This window comes from Cyprinodon tularosa, unplaced genomic scaffold (assembly GCF_016077235.1).
Source record: "Cyprinodon tularosa strain WSP-4 unplaced genomic scaffold, ASM1607723v1 ctg1511, whole genome shotgun sequence".
NCBI classification, from domain to species: domain Eukaryota; kingdom Metazoa; phylum Chordata; class Actinopteri; order Cyprinodontiformes; family Cyprinodontidae; genus Cyprinodon; species Cyprinodon tularosa.
This window is the reverse complement of record NW_024038345.1, coordinates 29,860-46,563: the sequence shown is the minus strand read 5'-3', so window position 1 is coordinate 46,563 and position 16,704 is coordinate 29,860. Positions and strand designations below refer to the sequence as shown.

Genomic DNA, 16,704 nt, shown 5'->3' with positions numbered 1-16,704 from the left:
CACGGTATCAGCGGCTAGGACGTTTATCACAGGAACGTCTATAGGAGAGAAACACAGGTTAGTGACCACGATAATCTGATAGAGGATTATTAAGAACGCGTGACTCACTAACCTGGTTTGACAGTTCAGTCTGTGTCCAGAGAACGAGGATGGTTCCTGCAGGTCACCTGACAAGAGGCAGATCTAGATTCAGTCTACAGAAAACTCCAAAAGGAATCCAAAGACAGGCCAGGCAATCAGATGAAAACTCCGAATACAGAAACAGGTCACGATCAGAACACGATAGTAACGCTTGAAATCTCTCTACACCAAATGCTCAAAAAAATCTGGCACTGATGGCTGGGACCAAGGCGTTTAAATAGGAGCAGGAGCAGGCGGATCAGATGAGCGGCGATTAGGACCAGGGCAGAGCTAGACAGGTGGATGAAATGACCAATCAAGCCAATCATGACACTTTCTATCGGTCTCCGCCAAGTGACGTCAATTGTTTACCTCGGGCGCAGTACACTACGCCTTTTCTACCTAAAATGGCGTCTTAGCAACAAATGTCACGTGACTGGCGGAGACAGATTTTCCTAAATCCGCCCCCGTTTTCAGGCTTATGTTAACTGTAATGACTTATCTTGGACAGGCTGCTATGTAAACGGGCCTTTAGTCCTTCGTTTAGCTAGGCTGCGGTTGTTTACACTACGCCTTTTCCACCTAAAATGGCGTCTTAGTAACAAATGTCACGTGACTGGCGGAGACCGATTCCTTACATTTTAAAAATAAACATGTTAGGTTTGCTTTATTTTCATTGTGGCCTGTTGGTATTTAAAAGTTAGTTAAAAAAATAAGAAAATAAAGTCTAAAGAAGTTATCATCCAGAATTGTACAAAAATGTTCCTTTAATAGAGTAGAGCAGTAAAGCTTCTGGCCTTAACAGTTTTTCCTGCATTACTTTCACTTTTATACCTTAAGTTGTTTTAAAAATGGTACGTTTACACTTTTACTGCAGTAAAAAGCTGAAGTTGATGCTCTAACTTCTACAAAAGTGTTTTTAATTGGAGTAATAAACATGAATACTTATGACGCCTCTGGCTGAGATACCAAATGCTTTACTCTCTTTGACAACCCTGGAAACTCCTTCTAAGACCCTCCAAGCCATTGTTTTCCTCTGTAGGGGACATGATTAAGAATTATTTTAGTTCATTTTAGTGTAAATATCCTCCTAATGGCTCCATTAATAGACCTGTATAAACTTTATTAATGTGAAACCTTTTTACAGGCCAGCAGTTAATATTAAAAACCAGCTGGAACTGAATTCTGCCTAGCAACAGCAGAACTTTCTCACCGGCGACAGATTTCAGTTGGTTTCTTCTCCTTTTTGAAACATTTCTTTTTAATCTAATTTAATTCAACTTTATTTTAAATGACTTTATGTGTAGACATTTTATATTTATGTATATCTATTATATTTTTGTGTGTAAATTTGTGTAAATACTAATACCTGGTATGTTTGCCTGTGATACAGATTTTCATAGGCTATTAGCTGAAAAATATTGCGATCAAAAAAGTCCTTTATATACAGTGGCGGTTCTAGACCAAATGTACTAGGGGGGCCAGCAGGGGGCCAGCGTGTTTTCACGGGGGCACAGAGGAGCATGAAATAAAAAACAGGATAGCTGCATGAAGTGAGACTTCTATTCAATTAAGTTTCATTAAAATTCTAAATGTCTTTTTAGGTGAATATACATTAGGAATTTTGGAATTTTACATATTTATGACTTAATTTAAGTTGAAGTTACAGTTTTGTATAAAATCTGAATTAGAGTTTAAGAAAAACTGTAAAAAATTTAAGTATGTTATTGATTTGTTTTGGAAAAAAACATTTAGCAGATAAAAACAGGAATCATATCTCAATACCACTGAAGCCATCACCTTATTTATTTTTTTAAATAGTTAATAAAATACAATTTGTAAAGAAAAAAATGAAACAGATGTAAAGGACATTTTCAGTAACCATGCTTGTTGCAGGGCAGATCATCTTTAGAAATTCTTTGAGTATTATGTTTTCAGTACAGGGGCCAGGACATTATCTACAGGGGCCCTGGCCCCCGTTGGCCCCTGTCTAGAACCGCCCATGTTTATATATATATATATATATATATATATTGCAATGATTATAGAATATCTTTATATTGAGCATCCCTGCTGCAGCATGTAGGGAGCATTTTCCTGACATTTGCTATGTTGTGAGGACCTGGCGCTCCTTCAGGGGACAGAAATTTGGTCCCATCGATAAAAGAGCTGTTTTTGGTTTATGTTTAGGACATAAAAATGAAATCTCTCACATACGCGTCAGTTCAGTAACGGCCGCTGGCTGTCTTTGATCCTTAATCCTTCCTCTGGCCCTAACGCTTTTCATCCACTGGACATCCTCATGTTCTCATCTGCGCTGCAGTTTTCGCCTTATGCATCCCTGTCGCCATGTCTGCATGGAGAGCAGCTTCCAGGCAGATAACCAGGGCAGGGCGCCGTCTCTCTAAGCCTTTCTGTCTCTATTTCTCCTTCTTTAACATGACCCCATTTTACTGCTTGTTAGATGTTTCCTTTTTAGCATTTACAACATCAGTTTTTTGATATTACTAATAAAGTTCATGTTTCACGTTCATTGAATACAATCTTTTAAGCTAGAACATTTCCACCAGAATCCGAATGCAAAGTAGACCTGGATCAGCACCATGGATAGTTCTAATATTTCCTGAAATACTTTGTGTACCGCCGTTAGATTAGGCTACAGCGGATTTTCTGTTTACTTATGAAGAAAAAATATTCTCACAAATGACAGAAGATCTCCAGCAGTGAAGAATTAGTTCCCAAATTCTAAGCTGTGTCCTACGGAAGAGGATTAGGGCCACTGAAAAAAAAAAAAGTTAACTGATTTTTACATTTTATTTCAGTTTAACATGGGAAAAAATTCAGAATTCTGACTTTAGTCTCAGAATTCTGACTTTTTTATTGTTAGAATTCAGTCATAATTCTGAGATTAAAGTCAGAATTCTGACTTTTTTCCCATGTTAAACTGAAATAAAATGTAAAAATCAGTTAACTTTTTTTTTTCAGTGGCCCTAATCCTCTTCCGTAGTGTCCTCTATAGAAGCCCAAGAACTTAAAAATATGCTGCAGTTCCACAAGTTAGATCAGTACCTAAAAGCTGGGGCTGAAATAATCAATCGTGATTTATTGATTATTGAAATAAACATCAACTAATTTAGTAATTGATTAATCCTTAACTGGAGTATAGAGACTCCACATTAGAGATCACGGATTAGCGGACCGTGGTCCGGATCCGTACCCAACCTGATTTAAAACATTTATAAATTACTGCATGTGTCTGATAACAGTGTCTTATTTAACTTGCGCCTCTTCTCCTGTTAATACGGTAAAGCCCTGGGGAGCGTCCGGCTCCAGGCTGCACGTGATCCAAATGAGCCAATGAGCTGTCAGTCTGGGTTGCTGCTGCTGCTACTTTTAGACACAGCAGGCAAACCTGTGGCAAGCCGGGCGATGGGAAAGAAGGAGAAGACCATGAGAAAAAGAGAGCAGAGAAAGTGTGGACTGCTGGAAGAACTGCGGTGAACTGGTGAAAGAAAAGTGAAATGGCGTGCTCAAAGATGACCCTGCACATTTAGAGGATGTTTGGCTCAACCTGCTGCTGTGAAGCAGGATTCTCCACCATGAACAGAATCAACAATAAATCTGGATCCAGGCTCAAAATGAGCTCCTTGATATGTGCTTGAGAATGGCTTAGTCTCCGGTTAAACCCAGGTTTAAAGCCTTGCAGGGCAGCCTAAAGCCCACTGCCAACATTAAGACAGAAAAAAGAAAGAAAATAACAAACCATCAGTTCAGGTGTTTGAGAAAATATGGGAATCAGGAAATTATCTATAAACCAAACTGAACGATTGTTGTTCTCTACTTCAAAAACATAAAATTTTCAAATGTTCTTCTTTTTTTTAATTTTAAATTAAATTTATAACATGGATGCATAAACACCAAATTTTATTTCAGTGTTAAATTCTGTTTAAAGTAACAGATTATAATTAAAAATGTCTCCAGACCTTTACTGGTTGATGATTTTCTTTATTGGGACCCTGATGGTTTTTAATTGGTTACTCCTGCTCTAAAACATGCCTTTAACTAACAGAGCGACGCACTTAAAGCAGCAAATAAACCAAGATTGTAAATGTCCTGATTGTAATGCTACAGCCACTTGCATAATAGCTGTTTCAGTTACCGTAAATCCTCTAATATAGGCTGGGGCCTAGCTAATTCTATATTATTTCTGGAAACAGCTTTATTAGACAAAAATATAAATGTTCACTAGTCAGATAGGAGACATAACGACCAAAATGATCATGATAAGGATTTAATTTCACACGATCAAGTTATTGAAAAGGATTTTCCAATGTGGCCCAGCTTAAAGTCGCTTCTTTCGGAATTTATTTGCTATAATTTGCTGCTACAGATTGTTTTTTATCTCAGTTCTCTGAAAGAAGAGTCATTTGAACAGTCAGTCAGCTATTTTCCAAACCATCATATTTAAAACAGGAAGTATTAATATAGATATCGAAAAATATTAAAACTTATTGTTTTCCTCAACTGTTTCAGCCCCAAAATAAAAGATGCAAAATTTCAGTTTTCTATGTAACAATAAAGCGATCCTTGGCTGAGTTGGTAAAGCTAACAAAAGGTGGAGCAGTGATATTTTATAAATGCACGGGTGAAGTTAAAGACTCGTCTCTGTTGCAGAAAGTGGAGGTCTGTAGAGAGAAGAAAGCCTCTGTGTGCTGCAGACTCAATAGGCTCTTTGTTTGCTGGGCATGGGAGGCGGTTAGCTATTAGAACAGAGCAGGACTCCCCCATACTGAAGCTTACCTGAATATACCAACACCTGATTAAAAATCCGGCCAATCAAACACCGACACTCTGTCCGTTTGTTTCCAACCAGGCTGCATAGTTTGTAAGCTCTAAATCTTTGAAGGAGCTGATTACTCTTCTGAATTTTACGCAGCGTTTGGTTCGTCTGTGTTTTCAGGGAGGTTGGTGCAGGGCGGTTCACCTGAGAACTGGACTGAGGGCGCTTTGTGTCGGACAACAGTGGGAAGGAGTCAGTGCAATAGGGGAGGGCAGGAGGGGTAGGGGTGCAGGAATGCAGCCTGCACAGGTAAAAGCTTTGTGCAAGTACAACAATCTAGCAAAACCTTCCCAGATCCACACTGGTTCCGGTGTTCATGTCATGCATGGAGGATAAAACTCGTTACAAAGAAAGAAAATTAATAATTTGCAGCATATCTAAAGGATGCAGAGTGAGAACAATAAGGCTTCATGAGGAACACAATGTAAGTACAGGCAAAAAGCTTTAACTTATTTCTTTACTCTTTGAAAAATCCTCCTTCGTGTAGAAATGAATATCTAAAATATTTAGAGATGAAACAGAACTGGTTTGAATTTAAAATGGTTATATCTTTTGGAATTTAAGTAGTTTACAAAGAAGTTAGAATAGTACGGAAGAGGATTAGGGCCACTGAAAAAAAAAAAAAAAGTTAACTGATTTTTTTTTATTTTATTTCAGTTTAACATGGGAAAAATGTCAGAATTCTGACTTTAAACTCAGAATTCTGAGAAAAAAGTCAGAACTCTGAGATTAAAGTCAGAATTCTTAGACTTAGACTTGACTTTATTAATCCCTTGGGATTACTCCCTTCGGGAAATTGTATTTCCAGTAGCAGGAAAAAAATTGCACATACAAGAAAATAGAGGATGTTTAGGCACAGTTTATACAATAGAAAAATAAAAACAATTAAATAAGATGTAGGAAGATGTATTAGCGGATTTCTCAGAATTCTGACTTTTTTCCCATGTTAAACTGAAATAAAATGTTAAAATCAGTTAACTTTTTTTTTTTTCAGTGGCCCTAATCCTCTTCCGTACAGAAGGGAGGAGGGGCAGAGTTGAGACGGACAGAAGGACCCAACATTTAAAGACTAGGATACGCCACTTTTCCACCCTGTAGGAAGGCTGCATCCAAAAGGATTCAGGGTAAAACTTTGAATAATGGAAACAAAGCTCTGCGTGGAAAGTCTCTGCAGTGTTGACCAGTGGGATCAGCATTAGGATTCTGTCAGTGAAACTAAATGGCACTAGGCTGAGCTTATCTATGCTTTACGCACGGACACACACGGTACGCACACACTCACATGCCTGCAAACACCGATCGCCTTATCTCCTCATCCAAACAAGAAGATAACAAATAAGGCACATTGTCTGTTTCCACAGTGGATCACGATAAGAATGAAATCAGCTTAAATGCTCACAATCACACACCCATGCATAAAATCACATAAAGAGGCGGTGTACATATTCAATGGGAGCAGACTGGGGATTAAAAAAGGGGAAGGATGACTTTGACAGTCATCCTTCCTGCTATGAGAGCTAATCTTTCATTTTTAAACCCTTCATCTCTGCTTGTCTTTCCAGCCCTTTGACTCTTCAGTCTGTTTATAGAGCAGCAACTTAAAAATGAGGAAACCAATCTGTTGGTTTTAAACTCCAATCTTTAGGGTTTTAAAAACTCTGCATCAGTTATTTTGCATTTATAATAAATGTTCCTTATAATAGATATTTATCTATTGATCATCAAACCCCATGAAAATCTACTCTGCTAACAGTTTATCCATCGTTTTATGGAATGACATAGATTAGGTCGACAGTTAGCAACAGTTTATAAAAATAACTAACAAAAAATTAGGGATGCACGATATTGGGATTTTGGCCGATATCCGATATGCCGATATTTTAAAACTCATGTAGCCGATAACCGATATCGATACCGATGTTAAAGCTGGACAAAAATAAGTAGTCATTGAAAATAGCAGTTTTGTTATCCATTTCTGACACTTTGAAAAATAATATACTCAAATATATTTTCATATGCTGATATCAAATTGATTTTTAAAAACGCGGTATCGATCTATTTTACTTTCAAAATCTGGTGAAATTTCATCGTTCTGTTACAAACTCTCGTGATATTTTGCAAATTCTTGTGAGATTTTGTTAGTAAAATAGATCGATACCGCGTCAATATATCAACATATAAAAATATGGCAACATTTGGTGAATTTTCGGGGGATTTCGTAGCATAACGATGACATATAGCAATATTTCATTAGTAAAAGAGATTGATATGGTGTTTTTAAATGGCAATATATCAGCATATGAAGATATTGGGATATTTTAATGGATCAATATTTTTTCCCTCGTCTTTAGAAGTTTTTAAGTCTGTAAAAAAGAAGTTTTTGAGGAAGAAGAAGAAGTAGTATTTTTTATATTTTTTTAGACTTTAGAAACTCAGAAGCTGATCAAATATCGGGTTAAATATCAGTGGGGTGGCCGATGTCCGATATTCAGTTTTAAGGCCGATACCGATAGGGGGCCCATTATATCCTGCATCCCTACAAACAATATTACTTCTAAATTTATTATCTCATGATTTAATTTATTATTTACTCTACAGTTTATTCCTTTCCATTATCAGAATATTTAAAATTTTGCTTCATTTGTATATATATTATTATCTTTTTTATATATATATTTTTACTTAATAATCTCTACAGTTTCTGCAAATGTAAGTTTTTAGGACGCTGAAAGCTGCTCTGCTTTTAGGTCCTAAAATGTCGTAGGGATATTTAAATGTCAAATCATTCTGGCTTAAAGATGTATATAAATTTTCTCTGAGACAAGACATATTACTCTTTTATTTTATCAGAAGCATCAATCAGAAAAAAAATACAAAAAAAATAATAGAAAACAACAACAGGATTAAAAGGGACCAGTTTCTTTCAATTATTTTGATTTTAACAGAAGCTTCTGGTGACGGATTATTTGACATAAACCTCCTATATACCTCAGTACTTTTATACAGTAGAAATATACCTGAAAAAAATAAAATAAGCAAGTACTACTCCTCTGAACTCCATTATAGTGCATTTATTGCCAGAGTTTCTGCTGCCAATTCTATCACCATCTTAATACACTCACCGGCCACTTTATTAGGTACACCTGTCCAACTGCTCGTTAACACCTAATTTCTAAGCAGCCAATCACATGGCGGCACCTCAGTGCATTTAGGCATGTAGACATGGACAAGACAATCTCCTGCAGTTCAAAGCGAGCATCAGTATGGGGAAGAAAGGTGATTTGAGTGACTTTGAACGTGGCATGATTGTTGGTGCCAGAAGGGCTGGTCTGAGTATTTCAGAAACTGCTGATCTACTGGGATTTTCACGCACAACCATCTCTAGGGTTTACAGAGAATGGTCCGAAAAAGAAAAAACATCCAGTGAGCGGCAGTTCTGTGGGCAGAAATGCCTTGTTGATGCCAGAGGTCAGAGGAGAATGGCCAGACTGGTTGGAGCTGATAGAAGGGCAACAGTGACTCAAATAACCACCCGTTACAACCAAGGTGGGCAGAAGAGCATCTCTGAACGCACAGTACGTGGAACTTTGAGGCAGATGGGCTACAGCAGCAGAAGACCACACCGGGTGCCACTCCTTTCAGCTAAGAACAGGAAACTGAGTCTACAATTTGCACAAGCTCATGGAAATTGGACAATAGAAGATTGGAAAAACGTTGCCTGGTCTGATGAGTCTGGATTTCTGCTGCGACATTCGGATGGTAGGGTCAGAATTTGGCGTCTACAACATGAAAGCATGGATCCATCCTGCCTTGTATCAACGGTTCAGGCTGGCGGTGGTGGTGTCATGGTGTGGGGAATATTTTCTTGGCACTCTTTGGGCCCCTTGGTACCAATTGAGCATCGTTGCAACGCCACAGCCTACCTGAGTATTGTTGCTGACCATGTCCATCCCTTTATGACCACAATGTACCCAACTTCTGATGGCTACTTTCAGCAGGATAATGCGCCATGTCATAAAGCTGGAATCATCTCAGACTGGTTTCTTGAACATGACAATGAGTTCACTGTACTCAAATGGCCTCCACAGTCACCAGATCTCAATCCAATAGAGCATCTTTGGGATGTGGTGGAACGGGAGATTCGCATCATGGATGTGCAGCCGACAAATCTGCGGCAACTGTGTGATGCCATCATGTCAATATGGACCAAACTCCCTGAGGAATGCTTCCAGCACCTTGTTGAATCTATGCCACCAAGAATTGAGGCAGTTCTGAAGGCAAAAGGGGGTCCAACCCGTTACTAGCATGGGGTACCTAATAAAGTGGCCGGTGAGTGTATGTCAGATTATTACATATTTTAGACTCGTTATCAATAACAGTAGCTGGAAACACTGTGTTGTTTCAGTGCGTGGCGTAGCATTAGCTCAGCCATGTGTCTGACCATCCATCTGCATATTTGCGGAGGCACGTGGGCTGCCATGCCTCCCTCTTCCTCTCCGTTTAACGTTGACTCATCCACTTCCGGCTGGTTAATAATTCAGCCGGTCGATAAACTGTGTTTTCATCCGTGTTATCTATGAAAAAACCCAAGAAATGACACTCCTCCAAAACAAGACATGGCTGGGGGGGTCCTGTGCAGGAGCAGAGGGTTGGAAACGGGAGAAAGTGAGTTAAGGATGGAGATAGAGATACGTGGGGGGGGGGGGGGGGGGGATGTCTCAGCGCTCCTGTAAATCCTCTGCAGGGCCTTGTAAGCTGTCAGACAAGCTAAGGGTATTAAAGCTATAGAACTAAAGGAGCGACACACTTTCACACAAACACACAGACGGGTTCATTGTGAGGAGAACAAACTTTCCTGGTGATGCGGCCCTGACTGGCTCACTGCTGTGTTTTATGGCTTTCTATTCCTATGTGATTGTCTCTGGTGTGTCACATAGGGCCTAAAGCCATTGGGTACAGAGTGGGAGATCTGCAGATGAGGATTAAATGGATACATGGGATGTTGGAGCTGGGATGTAAGAAGGACCCCTGAGGTTTGATGCTATACATGCACACACACACAGTTATGCGCTCGGTTGCCGGGGGCGATGTGGTCTCTCTTCGTCGGCAGCTTGGAGTGAGGTTCCACTAATTGCCCTCATATGAGCCAAAGCCAAAGAGTGTATCAATCCCCGAAGCCACACGCATATAAACATGCATGCTTGAGTGCAAAAATGTTATGTTCAGTCTGCGCCTGTGCTTTTTGTCACTCCGCCGCCCCCACTTATCCAGCCCACACACACAGGTACAGCACACTGATCACTAGCTGCCGCTGCTGCTGACTCAGGTTGGAATTTAATGAAGCTCTCACTTTCAACTCATGTCTCCGAATCTCACTGCTCATTTGTGATTGGCTGCAAGAATGCTGGAGAAAAGTGTTAACGTTGGACGTTTAGTGAGCCGTAGGAATGCCTGGGATGGAGAACCGGTGTTTGGCAGAAAAAGCAACAAATAAGAGAGGAACATTTTCCCTTTTGCTGAGTGAGCTCTTTGAACTTTGCTGCAATGCATGTGTTTGGACCGAGCTACTGATTAAATCTAAACAAGTTTACTTGTATGAACTCTGCAAATGGCACCCCTGGCAGTTAGAAGGGAGACGATACATCCGGCTTACAAGTCGTCGATCCTTTAAACATTGGACTAGATAGAATTTAGCAAATATTGGGAGAGCCTGGTTAAATGTTTAGAAGAAAAGTATTTTGTTCAATTAAGAAAAAACTAAAGTACACTGCAAAATATTGAAATCTAAGTAATTTTTTTTTCTAAAATAAGAGCATTTCTTCTTGAATTAAGCAGGTTAATCCGACACTTTACCAACAGAATAAGAAAACTTGCATTTCAAATAAGAAAAATCTTAATGGTAAAATACATTTATTTTTAAGACATCGTTACTCATTTTAGTAACATTCAGGGGCTTAGGACTTTCAGGACCCTGGACAGCAGATTGTTGGAATTAAACCCAGAAGTCTTTCCAGTGTCGTGATGCAGATCATAACACAGCAGATGTGGCTATTTATGTGTTAGACTGTTTTCAGTTGAGTTTATTTTTAGAGCTCCAATTCACATCGTGTCATCTCAGGTCAACAAGATCTTCCATTCAGATTGGTTCAGTTTTCTATCTATTATTTATTACGATTATTATTATGATTTATTACGATTATTTATTTTATTTCAGGATCTATTTTAATAAAAAAAAAAAAACTCAGAACTCTTTTTAGAATCATGAAAATCTTAGAGGGAATGCTTCATAGTTTTTATTTGATTATGGATAAGCATTAATGAGTGTCACTAGTAAATGGATGCTAAGTGTTTGAGTGTCTCCCTGTGTCCCTCTGCAGGTCGCGTGGATTCAGCAGAACAGGCAGAACATGCCCTTTACTTGTGCCTGCTTCTGTGCTCTAAATGGCTTTTGCAACAGAAGGAAGAAGAAGAAAAAGGACCAAGCATCAGAGGAGGAGGCGGGAGACGAGGAGCATCACAGGGATGAGGAAACTGTGGTGTGACAATGTTGTTGTCAACTTTAAAACGCTGTAATGTACATCCAAGGTCGCAGATTATCAGCCAATCAGCTGTAAGCTGAATATTCCTACCCAGGGAATGAAGGGCTTCCTTGCTTTTATACAATTCACTATGAAACTGGCCTTTTTAAGCAGTTTCATGTTTCTAAAAATCCATTATTTTCCAAGGTAAATAAGACTGATGAAAATAATGGCCTCAAACTTTTTGTTGATCCTCCATTATCTAAACCCGCGTTACTCCAATTATCCATAACCAGCCGAGGGAGAAAAATTTTTTTTTAGAGTTTAGTGTAGAGAGACAAAGGTCTCTCAAACTCCATTATTCTGTTCAGCCATACCTCTCAGCAATGCCCCGTTTTTTCCCTTCTCAACCTTTACTGCACCTCCTCCACGGAGGCAGGATTGGAACTAAAGCTCAGAGGAGTTCTGCTCTTATTCACCTGCTTACTTATGTCAGATCCACTCAGAGAACATTTCAGCCAAGTAGAGAAAGTAGAGTGATTTCTGGAGTCGCCCACAGAGGGGCCCGAGCCCATCTCGGTTTTTCACGCTGCGCTGACCTCCATCTAAAGCCAAGCAGCTGTCCAATCAGTGGCGTAGCTGGAGTGTGAAGATATGAGTCAAGGGTCAGAATGAGAACGGAGCTTGCAGAACATCACTCCTCTGATGCTGCAGCCTCTCCGTGTCACTAATAACCGAACAAGTAATTACCGATAGGAGCGCCTTCAATCCCTTCATTAATGTCCGGCTCTGTGGGAACGGAGCTTCTCACCGTAAATGCCACTACAATGCACTCACACTTATCACCTGTTGGAGGGCACGGCTACACAAGCGTGCACGGCGCTCAGGTTCTTCAGCCGACACAATAGGCTTTGAAAGTGGAACTGAGTGGTTGATATATCGTCAGAGGCGTTCTTGAGTGCACCCAGATGCACAAAGACAAAGGCTGGTGTATAGGTCTCATTAGTATGCATGATTATGCGACGCACGTCCAGTCAGGCAGCGGAGATGTAATTAACCTTTTCCAGCAGGAAACAGATGCCTGGATGTCACACACACACACACACACACACACACACGTCTGCTGTCAGGGAAACAAAGCCGACGTCACAGTGTCACGGAAACAAAGCCTTGAACGCGCCGCCGCCTGGCACCCTCTGATAATCCCCTCACCCATATTTACATTCAGGGCTTAAAGTGACACCATCTCCACCTCTTTACTGTGTTGGTATCAACCAACCCAAGTCCCACCCCCCTTCCTCTTTTACATGATGTCTCCTTAAACTTTCTCCTTGGTGGGATTCATCCGTTTGTTATCGGTAGATGCTACACGGCCCTGCATGGCAGCTCCCGTAGATTAGCCTCTGCCTTTGCTTTCCCATATCGGGGATTTCTTCTGGCGGGTTAAAAAAAATAGAAAAGAAAGAAGCTGCTTTCCGACAGATTAATGGAGGACCTGATTGTGTGTGTTAATGTGGCTCAGCTCCTGAGCTGAACGCCCTGTTTATTCATTCTCCCGCCACGAGCAGCGAAATGAAACAAAGCTAAATCCATTTCACAGCGTAGAGCACCTATTATGATTCAGTGTGTCACGCCTTAATGAGAAGGAGAGAAAACGAGAGGAGGAGCTGAAGGAGAGGAGGAAGAGACAGTAATGAGACGGTCTAATGCTGGACAGAGCAGTCATGCTAATTGGCTACAGTGGATAAGTTTCTCCAGTCGGGTGGAGGGGGTTTGTATGGGGCAGTTATCTGTCGTCACTCCTCTCAGTTAACGATCCCTCCCTACCACATCTTTAATGAACGCAATAGTTGTTGCACTAATGGTGAAAAGCTGTGGATTTTCTGCAGTTTGTTGGACCCCCCCCTGCAGATGGCAGCCCAGCCTTTATGAATCATGACAATTTTCAGGAATTGTAACTCAAGGACAACCAGCTATAAATAGACGGTTGGTGCACGACTCCTGTGGTAGCTACGAGGGAGGAGGCGCATGCGTGGGGGGGGGGCGTGAAAACGACTCCCGTCGCATTAGATTTGGGTCAAAAGCGAAGGAAAAGCCGCTGAAGCGAAGAGTGTTACAGACGGCTGGGAGATTCATCGCTCTGTTCATCTCACCTCTTTTAACACCTCATACCTGCAAAGCACAGGGAGGGGGGGGGCAGAGATGCCAAGCATGAGACCAGGGATTGATGCTAAAGGTGTTGGAAAACATGGAAAAGATCAATAATAAAAAGAAAAAAAAAGGAGTTCCTGTAGTCGGTTATAAAAGAAGAATAAAATCAACCTTAATTAGATAATGCAATTTAATCTGCGTTCTAATATCAATATGCTGAAAGATCCAAGCAGGAAGTAAACCTGAGCTGCAGGTCACACCAGATTTAAATCAGAGATCCTGGAACAAACCAAATCACTCACAGATTTTCGTAGAAGCTCTGAGGCATCTAGGTGTAAATGTCACATTTTTTCTTCGTTAAGTAACAACGGTTTATAAATTAAAAGATCCAATGAGGTAAGAATCCACCCATCCTCTGCAGATGTCCTCCAGCAGTCTAAGCCTATAGCAGCAGAACTATAGAGATAGCTCAGGATTACCTGAGCCACTCTAACTAGAAGCTTTATCAAAAAGGAAAGTTTTAAGCCTAGCCTTAAAAGTAGACAGGGTGTCTGCCTCACGGACTAAAACTGGTAGTTGGTTCCACAGGAGAGGAGCCTGATAACTAAAAGATCTGCCTCCCATTCTACTTTTAGAAATTCTAGGAACCACTAGTAAACCTAGTAAAGGAGAAAGTTAAGAGTCATCCAGGTTTTTATGTCTTCAGACATGTCTGTAATCTATGTAATGGGTTGGCTTCATCTGGATTATAGACAGATGAAGCCAACTCATTTAGTACCCCAGTAGCCTAACCCTTTAGTAGATCTAGAGAGACAATATTGCACGAGTGACAATAGATAATGTTTAGCATCAGATGTCCGATCACCTCCTTCTTCCCCCCAGTGAGGATTTGTACAGCTTGATGGTTTTTGGGGAGCAGCAATCTCACACTGATCAGGCTCCTCTGAGTGGTGAAGGCGGTGTGCAGAGGGTGGCTGGCATTGTCCATAACGTCCAGCAGTGTCTCTGCCACCGTCCCCAGAGGGTCCAGCTTCTAGCCAATCACAGAGCTGGCTAGCCTCCCCAGTTGGTCCAGTCTGGAGGACCCTGGGGGCCTCCAGTGCTGCTGACCACAGTCTGCCGGTCTGTGAGGCAGCTGGAGATCCAGGCCACCAGGCAGGAATCCACCTCCAGGCTATTAGGTTAGTCTCTGAGCAGGGAGGGCTGGATGGTGCTGGAGAAGTCCAGGAAGAGAATCCTTGCTGTGGCCCTTCCCTGGGCATCCCTTTATTAACTATGGACAGCAGTTTTGAACATGTCTGTTAGGTTCATCACTTTGGCTTCCTGCCTTCTGTCACTAGAGTGAATCTTCTTCCAAATAAACACCAAGAATATTTCTAAACATATATGCTAACGCCACCATTGGTTCTACTCATCCTTTAGTCAGCCTTGGCTGAGAGACAGCGGACCTGTTCCCCACATGGTTACAAGCAAATGGTTTATTCAACATAGACACATCAACATAGACACATATCATCAACATAGACACACATCCTCAACATAGACACACACCATCAACATAGACACACATCGTCAACATAGACACACACCGTCAACATAGACACACATCATCAACATAGACACACACCATCAACATAGACACACACTGTCAACATAGACACACATCATTAAAATAGACACACACCATTAACATAGACACACATCGTCAACATAGACACACACCATCAACATAGACACACACCATCAACATAGACACACACCATCAACATAGACACACATCATCAACATAGACACACACCATCAACATAGACACACACCATCAACATAGACACACACCATCAACATAGACACACATCGTCAACATAGACACACACCATCAACATAGACACACACCATCAACATAGACACACACCATCAACATAGACACACACCATCAACATAGACACACACCATCAACATAGACACACATCATCAACATAGACACACATCGTAAACATAGACACACACTGTCAACATAGACACACATCATCAACATAGACACACACCGTCAACATAGACACACATCATCAACATAGACACACACCATGAACATAGACACACACCATCAACATAGACACACACCGTCAACATAGACACACATCATCAACATAGACACACACCATCAACATAGACACACATCGTCAACATAGACACACACCATCAACATAGACACACATCATCAACATAGACACACATCGTCAACATAGACACACACTGTCAACATAGACACACATCATCAACATAGACACACACCGTCAACATAGACACACATCATCAACATAGACACACATCATCAACATAGACACACACCATCAACATAGACACACACCGTCAACATAGACACACATCATCAACATAGACACACATCATCAACATAGACACACACCATCAACATAGACACACACCGTCAACATAGACACACATCATCAACATAGACACACACCATCAACATAGACACACACCATCAACATAGACACACACCGTCAACATAGACACACATCATCAACATAGACACACACCATCAACATAGACACACATCATCAACATAGACACACATCATCAACATAGACACACACCATCAACATAGACACACACCATCAACATAGACACACACCATCAACATAGACACACACCATCAACATAGACACACACCATCAACATAGACACACATCATCAACATAGACACACACCATCAACATAGACACACACCATCAACATAGACACACATCATCAACATAGACACACACCATCAACATAGACACACACTATCAACATAGACACACACCATCTCTGGCCATCTAACAGGATGACCATGGAGAAAACTTCAGTGACCGATTGTGAAGACTGGCACCGTTAAACATCTAATTCCCTACATGTCTAGATGAAAATCAGGTGCAGGGCTGATTAGATTGCTGCCTGCTGGGCAAGCCATCAGGCGTCTGCTGGGTTAATTACCAGAGCCCCCCCCTTCAACCAATCCTATCTCCATCCATGTTCACCTGCCAGCTGCAAATAGTGTCTGATAGAAAAGCCATT

At 40.9% G+C, this 16,704-nt stretch overlaps 1 long non-coding RNA gene across 1 annotated transcript; it reads left to right on the top strand.

The window, feature by feature from the left end:
- Positions 1–5,181: 5,181 nt before the first annotated feature.
- Positions 5,182–14,091, top strand: LOC119779806. Its single transcript, XR_005280292.1, has 3 exons — positions 5,182–5,384; positions 5,955–6,084; positions 11,338–14,091. It is a non-coding gene; the product is annotated as an uncharacterized LOC119779806 (long non-coding RNA).
- The last annotated feature ends 2,613 nt before the right edge of the window (positions 14,092–16,704 follow it).